Source organism: Aphis gossypii, chromosome 2 (genome assembly GCF_020184175.1).
Source record: "Aphis gossypii isolate Hap1 chromosome 2, ASM2018417v2, whole genome shotgun sequence".
Lineage (NCBI taxonomy): Eukaryota > Metazoa > Arthropoda > Insecta > Hemiptera > Aphididae > Aphis > Aphis gossypii.
Window position 1 is genome coordinate 82,708,928 of NC_065531.1, and position 14,645 is coordinate 82,723,572.

The 14,645-nt window shown below is 29.0% G+C and overlaps 1 protein-coding gene across 1 annotated transcript in view; it reads right to left on the reverse strand.

Moving 5' to 3' along the window:
* The window catches only part of LOC114119409 (estrogen receptor-like), a 101,484-nt gene that overhangs the window by 17,357 nt on the left and 69,482 nt on the right, over positions 1 to 14,645 (reverse strand). The window lies entirely within an intron of this gene.

Consider the following 14,645-nt stretch of genomic DNA (forward strand, 5'->3'; position numbering starts at 1 on the left):
TTCAGTTATTTAAAATTCTTTAAGACACTCTCTTCATTAAGGGATTTTATACTCACGTAACTTTAAAAATACTATAACTATGGTAAATGAATAACAATAAAAAGTTATTGCAAAAGGTTATTGTTTATTTAAAACACTCCCACATGCATCGTGCGGAAATTCATGTCGAGGTTTAAGGGATCTTGAGAGGTATGAAGATTGAAGACTGTTTCTATACGATTAAAATTTTACCACTATATAGGTATGTACACAGTTTTTAGAAACATAAATGACAAAGTATAAAATGTCTAAATTTTAAACGAGTTAGCTTTAAATCTTACCACATTTTCATATATAATATAATATGTATGTATAACAACGTTGAGTTAAACATAAACCAGTTATAGAAGACTTCAAAGAATTTGGCGGTAATCGTTTAAACAGTTTGTTCAACTTGAGTTAACAGTGATGGATTATATCTGAGTTTATACTTTATATTATATTTCTAATTTCGTGTGATTTTATTATGACTATATACGATTTAAGACTATTTTATATTGTACGTGCGGTAATGAATCCTGTGACCGCGAGTAATAATATAAGAGCCTTTATTAAATTTCATTTATTTATATAAAATGTATACGCCTACATACCAATTAACACGATATATGGATGTGCCCCACTTCAGTTGGCTTCGGGTTGTTAGCTCTTAGGTTTTGATGTCAGATGCGGTGTTGTTATAATAAAACATATTATTCAAACGTGAAACGGTATAATTAAACTGCTAATTGTGAAATGTTATAGTACTGTATAGCGCAATACACCAGTGCACGTGTGTTTATAATTTATATTATCATTGAAGTATAATAATATATACTGAAATTCAAATTTAAAGTGATGATTATTATTTAAAAAATTACGTCGATAATATTGCAATAATATTATTGAAGTAACGAGGAGTGTTTAAAAATAAACGTTTTATTTTTTTACAGAAATGTCACCGTATAGGCATAAGTTAATACTATTAATTTAATATTATAACAGTTATCCGGTGCATATTGACAAATGACAATAAGCTTAAATTAATTTATACACTTTAATACATACCTATTATCTACTATAAGGCCAGAGTATACACTATTCAAATAAATATTAATCAGACATACGATGAGTATATAGTAAACTAAACCATACAAATATCAACTACAACTTAAAATTTTAATGCGTTTAAATTAAATGTTATATATTATATATAATAAAACTTGGCACAATATTATGATCATGCCATATTTCATCACATTATTTGTATATGAATATGTTAACTTATAATTTTTTCTCAATATAATAAAATAACGACATGAGATAATAATATTACAAAATAGCTATACGTTAACTCAACAACACACAGAAATATTCTTTTTTTCATAAACATTTGTAAACAGACTGCAACTAAGAATAATTATTTAAGCTAACGTAATATACATATATATCAGTATTTTAGTTTTTGGGAATCCAAAATGTTTTTTTTTATTAATACTTATATTTTTTGTTGACAAATTAATATTTCATTATCCGTACATGACGTAGGTATATCATAGTGAAGGTTATGGGAGCATAAACAAAAAAATATTACGACCTATATATTTATACTTCAAGATATGAAAAAGAAAAGTAACGAAATTATAATTTTAGAGTAGGTACACGAAATGTTCACATTATAATAGAAATGGTTTTTTTTGCTAGATCTCAGAGTGTTATACTATGATGGGTAAACACGCAATGCAGTAATATTTTAAATCTCACTTGTTTTATTTTTACTAGATACATATTATACTTTTGTCCTGAACTATTATAAGTAAGAATTATTGTAAATCCTTGAAATGTGACCAAAGCTGAATAGTAATAATCGTATAAATTTGTTATCATTTAATATATGGTTGACTGTGTACTAATTTTACTGAATAATAATGCTGTAACATACAAGTACAATTTATGGGGTAATCAAGAGTCAATTTGAAGAATATCGATTTTAGAAATTTTTTTGTTTGTAAACATTTGAACAACTAACTGAAACCTACTTTATTTTTCTCATCATTTTTTCTTCAGTAAAAGTTTCTTTTAATATAATTATCTTTTTTTTTTATCAGAACATCTCATTTGTTTTTATATAGGTAAACGCATACTTTAAAACGTTTTACGAATTTAAATAACTTAGAATTATTAGCGCTGTAAAATTTCGAACGAAACGGACATAAAAACGGTTCACAGACAAATTAATGAGGAGATAGTTAGGTACATGTGTATACATTTCTTATCTATTTTCAAATTACCCTACTATGAATTTTCGTGTTTCACAAATTTAAGCTTTAAATTATTATTATTAATATTAAACTTTAAACTATAAAACTATCAACTATTAGTCCGAAAATATTAAACATACACATGTCGATATAGTATATGCAGTAACATTCATTTTTTAATGAATATTATAAAAGTTACCATAACAAATAAGCAAAATTTAAATATTAAATACCGTATAGCAATTTATTTCTTCAGAGTAGATATGTGAAAAAAAACGTTCTGAGTAGTATATACAATAATATACATAATATTATGATTAAATAAAATATTCATAGGTAAATAATATTTGCATATGATATTTATATATTATATATTTGTATATTTATGTTGATTATTTTATCCAAGTAGATATATCGTTATAATTTACACGAACACATTAGTCTTTTGTAATTGTGAAATAAATTATCACTATTTTATCAATACATCAATTGTTTATAAATTATAACTTAATATTAATAAGGTTACTATTATTGCGTTATTTCAATTTTCGCGGTTAATAATATTGTGTGTATCTGTATGTATAATATGTGTGTGATTATGATTGTATAATTCATTCAGTTAACCGTGGGAATATTACACTAGCGATATTTTTCTATTAATATGCATAATTGGGTATATGATTTTTCTTAGTTAACAGTTTGTAAATTACTTTAAAACTATCTATACGTATAATTCATATTGAATGAGTTAGATTTTTAATAACTACAAGCAAGGTTTAACGTTTTATTTATTTTTTTGTAAATTTGATATACCTATATATTATAATATATATTAACATTAGTGCAATCTGATAAATAAGTACTTAATTTTATCGGAAAAAAACTAAACCAGTTTATCCTATATATTTTATTGAATTATATTACAGATATATAGTTGTACAGAAATTTAAGATTTGTTTAAGTATACATCGGTATACGTATACTTATCGATTCAATATCAGAAGGAGTTATTTGGCAATATATGTTATTTTATATATTTTTGGAACTTGTGAATATTATATGTATATACTAACAATATTTTCTTCATGTTTAATTTTGTTGTCCAGATTCAATCAATTCGTTTATTGCTAGTATTATTTTGTGTACAAACCTATATAGGAACGTGATAAATGATAATACACGAGTCTTAAATGTTTCAAAGAATAAATTACAAAATAACAAATTGTTGGCTAAAAATATATATTTTGTGAGATACCGTTCAAATAAATAAACGAATCGCCTTTAGGCTTCATGCAACAACACGTTAAATAATCTACATGGCGATTTCCATACATACGTTATGCATGTATATAATAATAATATTATCTCACAATAGTTTAATAGTTATATCACTGATCGTGTACTTATCTGCATCGCTGCGCACCGCGAAGAATAATAAAAAAATTGTTTCTAAAAATGCTCATAAATGTAGGTTGTTATAAATTTATAATTTATATTGTACCACACGACCCGACCCGCATCTATTATTTTATAAATTATAGGTAGGTATATAATATTATTATAGTATTATAATATGACATGTAACTCTATTTAAAATATCCACGACTTATTAATTTATACAATATTTTGTATATCTATTCGATGTACACGTATGTCGTATAGTCGAGTATTCGTGTTAATTATTTTTTTATTATTATTCAATTACACGCCGCACTGTACGATATATATATTCGATAGGTTTTAATTGGTAACATTGGACTGTAGAAGAACTTTTGATAATGTTGTTTAAATTAAACTCGATGACTGTTGTCCGTTTGTAATGAGTAGAAAAACGATAGTACCCACCTTTATTAATTTTCAGACAGGAACGCTGCGAGAAGATTTAACACGAAATCAGAAATGACCACCCAGTTTATTTCAAGCGCATATAATAATAATACGATTTTTTTTTTTTTTAATAAACGTCTATATAACGCTTTTAATAATGGTCGATGTAATTTGTCTATAAAATTTTCGGACACGATATTGGATATCCGGTCGAAAGATTATTGGTACATTATTAGTTATTAGTTATTATTATTATTATTATATATATACACGCCGCACGTCGTACACAATATAGCCCATGGCCCGGTGGGAGTTTCCGAAGGTGTACGAGACCGTTCAGCCAGTAATTAATATTAATAAATATATGTATATACGTTTATATTATATTTGTCATTATCTGATATGAATGGAAACATATACCCGGGGAAAACAAACAAAACTCGAATTGATATCATCTCGATTTGCGTTTTGTTTTACGACTCGGACACACCTCTTCCACGTTCTGCGTGCTCGAAATATATATTATATACATATGTATATCGAGTCCGCCCAAACACGTAGCATCAGAACGTTTATTATTATTGCTATTATTATAATTATTATTAAAACAGCGATGACGAAATGTGTACTTATTATTATCATTATTATTATTATTTTTTATTTCACATTGATAATAATAATATATTACCTGTACAATCTAATACATATAGCGAGACTTATTTGTTTGTATAATATTATTATAATTTGAGTGCGCAATCGTTTAATGTCTCGGGCCGCGGTCACGCGTTCGTACATAATAATATTATTAAATTAAATTGTACGTCGCGCAAGGCTCGTAGAAATCAATTTGATTGGAAAAATTATAAGCCTATATACGAGTGAGCGAGCAAAGTTGGTGTGGTGCAGTCAGTGTGTGTGTGTGTGTGGTGAGCGGAATGAACAGAAAACTACTACAACAGCACATTTCGAGTCTACGTTATTTATTAAATTTTACTCATAAATAAATAATGGAACATCCATCAATTAATCCGATAGGTAATTACTAATGTAAAAATTAGATTTTTTTATTGTGGTTGGGTCCGAGTTTAATTACAAACGATAACTATATACATACAGTAACATAATGATTAAGCGATTATATATATTATTACAGCTATTGATATTAGTAGTACGTGGCTACACTAAATTGTAGGACCCCTATGTTATAATTTTTTATGGCATTCGTAAATATTATTTTTTCATAACTAAAAAAGTAAAAAATACCCATCTCTAAATATCTTATTATTTTATTGTCAGACTTGTCTTGGAAGCATACCCGCTGTTAACAGGTTATAAAAGAAATATAATATATGCCATAACTTATGTGACAAAACGTTTTTTTTCTTAAAGAAGGCAATTTTTAGCATTCCAAAATCCTCTAACAAAAAAACCATTTGCATATTAATATAATAATGTATAGTCTTAATAAATGAAATAAATTTAATATACTTATATGTTTAATTTTTTTGGGATTCGTTATATACGTATACAATAACATACCTCATAAAAAATATTGCACATGTGACATTAATACTTTTTGGTTCGAAATATAATAATATTATGATATCTTAACATAATCATATTATATTATATTATGACCTTAAATAAGTAAGCAAAGTAGTTTCTTAATTAAAATGTTGTAAAATAAGAAATAACTGCCCATAATAAAAATCATTATAAAATATTTATACAATTATGAATTAAATGTATTAAACTAATAATGATTATAGTAGGGAGACCTAATGATAAATAGGTAGAATGTAATCGTTTTTCTGGAGAATACTCAATTAAAAAAAAAAAAGAACCAAAATAAATGTTTATTTTGATTATAATATAACTATAGTTAACTATTTAATAACGTAGCAAATTAATTATAATCAAGTATTTTAAAGTAAAAAATGGAAAATATTATAATTTAAAACTCAGTAAAATTCTATACTTGACATTTTTATAAATAATCTATATAAAAATAAAAATGGTTATGGATTTTAGTATAAAATAATTCAAACGAAAAATGCGTAAATATTAGTTTACAAAAATGCAGTAGTTTAAAATTCGGTGTGATGATGCATGTAATCATTACCGCATTTACCAATTATTGGCGATTGATAATTCACATTAAAAAACGTATAGTATTATCAATTATCATTGTTTTATAATATTATAAAATCAATGGTATTATATAGGTACCTGTCGATGAAAATAAATGCAACAAAAAATTAAAAATCAAGGTTGTGTTTGAGTTAACAAAAAATGGTGAATTAGGTTTGAGTAAAAATAAAATTGATCATTATTAACTTACCTACTCTAGATTCTATAGAAAAATTATGAGGTATTTTTGTAAAATAATGCCATTTGATTTCATAAATTATGATTATACCAGTCGAAATTTAATATGAGATAATTAAATTAAATTAATATTAGAAAATCGTGTAAATTGATTTTTATTGGTGCATATACGTAACGTACTTATACACGAATAATCAAGAAAAATATCTTTATTCATTTTTGATGTTCGAAAATAGCTAATAAGAAAACAAATTAGTAGTATAATGTATTAAACGTGACCCCTGCATGTAACCGAAGGGTCAAAGGTGTTTCAAAATTATTTGTTTTTTATGTTTAAAGTTATAACATAGGTACTTTTACTAACCAGTATTCGATGAGTTCGTTAAAAATGGAAACCACTGAAAAAAATAAGTGTTATCGAATGCTTGGCAAGTAAAAGTTGATCGAAAACAGTTAATTTATCGTTAAATTTAATTATACATTGGTTACTCTGGTTTAAATAATTTTGCTCATTATTGAAATAAAAACTCTCGTACAGAAATGAAATAACTAAATGTTTGCGAAAAATAAGTTGCCGTGTTTAGTTTACTTCGCCTTCAGCTAAAATTTTGTTACTAATAATAATTCCATTCGCTTTCATGTAGTGCATTATTATTATTTATTTTAGGGGATATACGAATAATTAATAAATCATTCTTAATGAAAATAAAAATCATTGAGTTTATATAATAATTCGTATAAAAGTAAATTGCATACATAAACATGTATATATTATATTTACTTATAATGTAGCATTACTTTTAAGTTTTAACGGATATCATTAAATGAGTGACCTATTAAATTGTAAATATACATATTTTTTCTTACTGAATGTTCAAATATCAAAAATAAATTAATAACGATCATGATCAACCACGAATTATTTTATATAGGATTACATATCAATAGTTGTTGTGTATATTGAAATAAACATTACAAATTAACTTAACAGTACTTATTTCTTTATGCCTATGATAGTTAATGATTATATTATGTATCGTAAAGTAGGTATATAGTTGAAGTTTTCTGATTCTAAAAAACTTGTTGAATCTATAATGTATTATGTACATAGGATATAGGTACTATATTACATTATGATTTGTGTTACCGTGTAGGTTAGGTTGCCATCACTACAAATGATTTACCAGCTAGTTCAAATTAAACCGGATTAAAAATAAAACGGAGGGCGTAAAATCAATAATTCCGTATCTTTTATAACGAATCTAATATTTCAGTAATTACACGTATATAGTTATTACATATAATGTCGTAATTTAATTATTATTTTTTTTTATATATACGCTTCAAGTGTTAAGGTTAAGCAGTTAAGCACATAAACTTTATTGTAACGTATTCTAATATACATATATTTTTTGATTAGTGCGTTAAATATATGAAGATTGTGAATAATTTTCAAGCAATTAACTATTCTTATATACATAAAACAAATTCCAATACTTACGAGTATATATTTTACAAACCTAGAAATATTGTAAAATACTCGTAGGTAAGTATATTACAACTAATATTTAATAATTTCAGAGAGAATTATATGTGGACACCTTTTTTTTTTTTATATATAGGTAGTAGGTACTAGGCATTATGTACAACGGGTAATTTAAACAATCAGACATGGAGCTTTTCGGCAAATTTGATTTTAAAATTTCTCGTGCTTTGAAAAAAATACAACGTTTGTGGCTTTGTAAGAGTATAAAAAATAAATATTGAATATTATAATAATATTTTAGTGTAATTGTGTATTAAAATCGTGGAAATCCTGGATGGTTATAGATATATGTGGTATGCAAAATTGGAAAAAACACCATTAGAGTTAAAAAAAAAATATCTTACCTCTACAGGGCGCGTACAGGCTAATTGAAAGCACCATGCTGGGAATTATTATTATTATCCGGTCAACGTTCATATAAAATATACCATTCCTACCTATATCGTCTCTGTATGTAGATGTTCGCGAGTGAACCACGAACGGTCATTCAGTGACATTCCGTTATCACATATTATATGCGTTCAATGGATCGAATTTTAATTGACTTCCCATTCATATAACCTTATGCGCGTAAAATATAATTACTGTCATGCATATCGAAACGGAACTTAACGCACGTACTGTAGCACCGTATATAGTCTCTTTATAAACATTTTAATAAACACGCAAGTCTCATGCCGTGGTTACGGGGAAAATGGATTTAGGTTTCGAGCCGTAAAAAAAACGATTTTAAAAACTTATATATTAAAGACATCTATATTATATACTTTTGTACACGGTGATCGATGGATATGTATCGATTTGAAAACATTATTTACAACAAAATTAAAATATACGTTTAAGTTATATATTACTTTTTTCGTTAAATTATACACACATAATGTTCAAACACGATAAGAAACACGCAGACCAGAGATCTTTAAAGTGATTTTAGCAGTGATTCTTTTTATTTTTTGACGATACATGTATCATCCCTTTTCCAATTCATAACCGACATTAAGCTTCTGCAGAATAATGATGTTTAAAATATGATCTAGTTTTCTGTCGGATGGCGCCGACCCACGACCCACCACCAGACCAATAATAATATCGTTGTTACCAACGTAGTCGGTCTGCACGCTTACGGGATTTTCGCGCACAACTTGGCCGTCGTCGAGTCCAATCGGCCCGCGGGCCACGATGTCCGTATGCCGGATGTATATTATTGCGCGATCGGTGGTATTTTTTATTTTTTTAACATTTCGTTTTCGTCGTATAGTACGCGTATTATTACACACCGGGAGGACTGGTTTCTCGCGTGGGTTTCACAGTGCGCCGCAATAATAATATAATATTATTCTAATTTGTAATAACGGGCGAAATATGAAAATGAGTCAAAAAGGAAAAAAAAATAATAATAATAATAAACATCACGTGGCTACCAGAACGCATATTAACATTGTGTATAATATAATATAATATGACTAATGACTGCTATTAAAAACACCGGAGCGCGGTCCGGCTACATTACACATATTATACGCGCACATACGTCATTAATGCTTAATTTAACGGCAACGAATAAATCACGGACGGATTTACATACACGACACACGGTATTATCCCGTACAAATTGCTCTAGTGCGCCGAGCCGCCTTACCTATATATACCGCGGTATAAGGCCGATACGATATTATTATATACCTGGAGCGCGCTGCCATGTATATATATTATAAACGCACAACTGTGTGATATACAGAGTGTGTTTTCTGTTCTGCAGGAACGGCCGATGCAAAGACACTATAATAACGTAATATATGACAATTTTTGATAAAAATCGATAAGGCTTTAAAAAAATAAATAATTCGATTCGATTAACTTTTAAAATACTCGGTGACTGTCGTGCAGATGATGACGATTGGAACACTAAGTTGTAAGTTGCAGTGTAGGTACTGCATAGAGTCGTTACGCTCCGATCGATGTTGGGGCAGTGTGTGTTAAAATACTTAATCTACTACCCAATGTTCGTGAGTTCTTACCCTGCAACACGCTGTATAATATATACATCCGTCGTCGTGCTGAGACTAAACTTTTCGGGCCGCGCGGATCGTCCGACCGTGCCGAATTACAATAATATGTTAAATTATTTTTGTCGGCTAAGGTTAGTATCATTATTATATATTATATTATATTCGACCGTGGTGTACATTATATTATATGTATATGCGTATAGGTGCACATCATGCGTAAGTCGTTTCGTGGTGGTTATGACGTGGATACGCTGGCGAAGGGGAAATTTGTCGGTAAGATTTTGAAACGAACACGAAACAAAAAACAAAAAAAAAAGACGTATAACCTAACCTAACTATGTATAATATTTATGCTTAATATAATATTTGAGTACACGAGCGCGTTTCATCATTATAATATTATTTACAGTTGCTGACCGTCACTGCTACAGTTGACGATCGATCATTGTCATTTCATATGTATTTGTAAAATATGTATATATATATACAATTATCATAATATGGAAACCAAAAAAATTACAATAACATTATATTCTAAAGAAGCTTCCTTGATCTTAGTTTATATTTATGTTGCATGGTTTTTACGTGTATTTTGAGTATTTTTTTTCCAGCCCACCATAGTTCGCATAGCGTAATATTCTTACACGTGTTAGGCATTATCATATTATCGTCATCACATGTTTTATACGCTCGGGATAAGACTGCGAAGGTTTTTAATTAGGGCAAAAGTGATTGGCTCGCAGCGTCCATTTGATACGGACGTCACATTTAAATACTATATAGGTACATTATATATATTACACGCGGGCGCGCTTATGTAAACGTCAAAACGTATTATTTTGGTCTCAAAACATTGACGATATATTATATTATACACTACGTTACGTTAAATTGGCCGAATAACCTTACCGGCTTTCGGTATTGCCCGTAATGTCGGCGTTGTCGTATTCGTGATCGGTGATTAATGGTTATACGCTTATAATCTATCCCTTCAAAAGTTAATCATAATTTATTGGAACGAATTTGTTGGCCGTGTATATTAACGAAGATTTTTTTGTACGGATAAACCGCACCGTTCTATAATTTATATACCTTCGTTCATTACTGGTTTCGATATTGTGAGGTTGATGAGAACGTCGCCTTAATATTTTTCTGAACGTAGAGAACTATTATAATATTATTATATTCTGTAATAGATTCGAATTTTAGTCTGCTAATATTCTATTAACTCGGTGGTTTATACTTCGGATTAGATTATGTTATATTATGTGGTTATTTTACTACAACTATATAAAATACGAACCCGCATAATACATTGGAAGCCCATACTATATCGTGCTACATTTAATTGCATTTTTTTTAAACATACTTATACATCACTTAAGTCAACGACATTAATCATAATAAGATAATTATTGTAAAAAATAAGTAACACCTACTTGGTACCTTTGTTAATCGTGGTCCCAATTTTACAATACTTTAGAAGTTTTACGTTTGAATTCTAATTTGACTTGGTAATATTGAATTATTTTAATATCATATATATTTACTAACATTTATTACAATATTCAATGCCATAATAATTTAATTTTAATCAATTTAAAATTTTAAACATATCAAGTGCGTCTATGATTAATTTGAATTTTAGTCACTGCTATATCGATAATATACTCTAATCCAAATGTTAAACGCATATTAATTATACTTTATATACTCCATAGTATTATGTATATCATTATATGTTAGTTGATATGATATTATTATATTATATTAATTATTATGAATTATACTTAACATGAATTAATAGTAAAAAGAGAAGGTTTAATTTTTAAAATACGTGATGATGATGATAATGTGGTTCCTATAATTATTATGATGTGATGTTTTACTTAATATATAAGTAATGTTTTAAATGGGTAATCGGTAATTTATAATGGTTTTGATTCGTATTACATAATAATATATACCAACTTCCAATGTTTATTAATAATTTATATTGAATTAAAAATTGAGTAATGTTTTGAAATGTCGATAAATTATGTCAACAACTGGTGTCATAGTCATACACTACACATGTCAATTAATATGCGATTAAAGTATTAAACACTTTAAAATTGTTATTAATAATATTTTCTCTCACCGTAATACATTGCAGTAAATGACCAATTGACCAAAGTATATACATACATATATAATATAGCGATCAAACATTCAAATCAGTAGTATTCATTTTTTATATCAAGAAAGTAATCGTCACAAGAAATCTAGACATAGATAATTTGAACATTGCATAAACATGTGTAACAATAAACCTAAATAGTAAATACTGCGCATGTAGGTATGTTCAGTTTTTTTTATAATAAACGTATTTAACGTATATACATTATACAACTATAACTATTTCAAAACAGTAACATTTGACTAATTATATTTTTTTGCTCTGACGACATCTTGGATTGTGTATCTGTAATAGGTTATATGTAGGTATTTTTAAAATTTGTTTTTCAAATTAAACAAATGGTTTTCTAAACTTTCTAATAATGTACAATAACACGATGAATGGTGATATTTTTTAATAGTAACCTAACCTATGGGTAAAAATGTCAATAAACGCGACCGATAACCGTTTATGATAATAATTGTTATATACTTGTCGAGATGCTAAAGTACGATACTTCACAAGTCCACACCTTTCGAGCACACAATACCACCTATTGGATCGCCAAACATGACGTACACATAATATTATGTGTCCATCGCGTCGTTGTTGTCGTCGTCACCGACCCGCATAATATAATATTATAATGAGTTATAACTTGTATAATGTATATGTATATACGGGAGACTTTAACGATGGGAGTATTTTTTAAACGCTAGCGGCCGTTGTTACGGTTTGTTTTGATTTTTTTTTTTGTTTATACGTACCATAATATACATTATACACTGAATTTTTTTTCATTTATTTTAACCAACGAATATAGAAAAGACCGCACACACACATGATATTATACTTAAAAAAATGTTATATATGTGTACCTGTAGTGTATAATGTGTATTACACACAATAGATCCAGTTTATTTTTAAGGCACTTCACACCGCGCTTACACACACAAGCATACACTGTCACACCGAAGTCTATTCATTACCACATGCGTGTTCCATAAATTTTAAGTGGCGCGCGCAACAATGTACTCGAGAGTTTATAATACAACATTATTATTATATGCATGCGCCGCGACATCTCAATAATATTATAATTGTTCCCTCTTCTGTAGGGGTTGAAAAATACGCGTACCGTGTGCGTATGTATACCTATGTAATATGTATTTTTAAGACATGAGAAAAAATTTAGACCCTATATAAATATGGGCAACGACCACTTACCATATCAATTCGACGACACCTTTCGCCCTTTACCACCAGCGATTTATTGCCATTTTATTGCCGGGCACAAAGGCATAGTCTTTTGTCGACCAATACATACGTTTATATTTTTTAATTTTAAGCTACCTAAACCTTTAACCTTACCCCGAACGGTAGCGGTGCAAAAATGCCGTCGCCGTCGCTCGGCGGGGGGTGGGCGTTGGGGGTAAGGGGAACGAGGTCAAACCTCAATGGAAACCGCCGAACAAACACGTCGCCAAGAGATTCGTTTTGTTCGATACGGTTTTTTTTTGCTCCTTATGATGTATACACGGTTTATATTATTCACATTTACGCGTGCAGTACTTATATATAGGTATATGCGTTGTTTATCTGCAACGTGAATTATTATATACATATTATATTATCGCACCCGTTGGTATTATTTTATCCAACCACGCCAAGACGACAGACTATTATATATAATATGACCGTTGCCACCGTTGCGATTTATCCGAGAGTACATATTATATATGATATTTTATAAATTTATAAATTCCCACTGCTCTGTAGAGGCATAATATAGGGTGCATATTACGAGTAATAGTAATAAGTGAATAAATGTGTTTTGCGATCAAATCTGTTGTTATATTGTGGTGTATTGCAGCGATGACGATAGGGTTTTCGTCCGAAAACAATCGGACGTCTAATAAGTGTGATGTGTAGTATATATATAATGTAATGCATAATAGAGAGCTGATCGCGTGCAGCGTTTACGCGGTTCTCACTCGACGCGACGGCGCACGTCGTTATAAATCATCATCTCGTCGGTCGTCATCGAACGGTCCACAACGCGCCGCTGACAGGGGCCCAATTTACAGTTTTCCCAACCCGATCCACAAAATATATTTTATAACAATCGTTGGTGTGACAAATCAATAGGCGTTTGTATGTCGTGCGTGCCGTTAAAAAAAAATCTCACAATATTTGTACACAGTCATCGTTGCAGCAGTTCGCGGGGTCGACCGCAGCGTTCTCGTTATACATCCTCCCGGGTCCTATATTATGTACATACATATATATGTTGTGTTATATTATTCAGTGTGTTGAATATTATACGTATATAATATCGTTTAGAAATTAGCTGGATACATATAATGTCGTTATATTGGAATTTCTTCGACGGACGATAGGGAGGAGCGGAGCGATGCCTGTATTATAATACTGTACAGGGGCCCGTCTGCTGCACTGCAGTTAATACGGATAATAATGTAAAAAGGCAAAAGGAACAA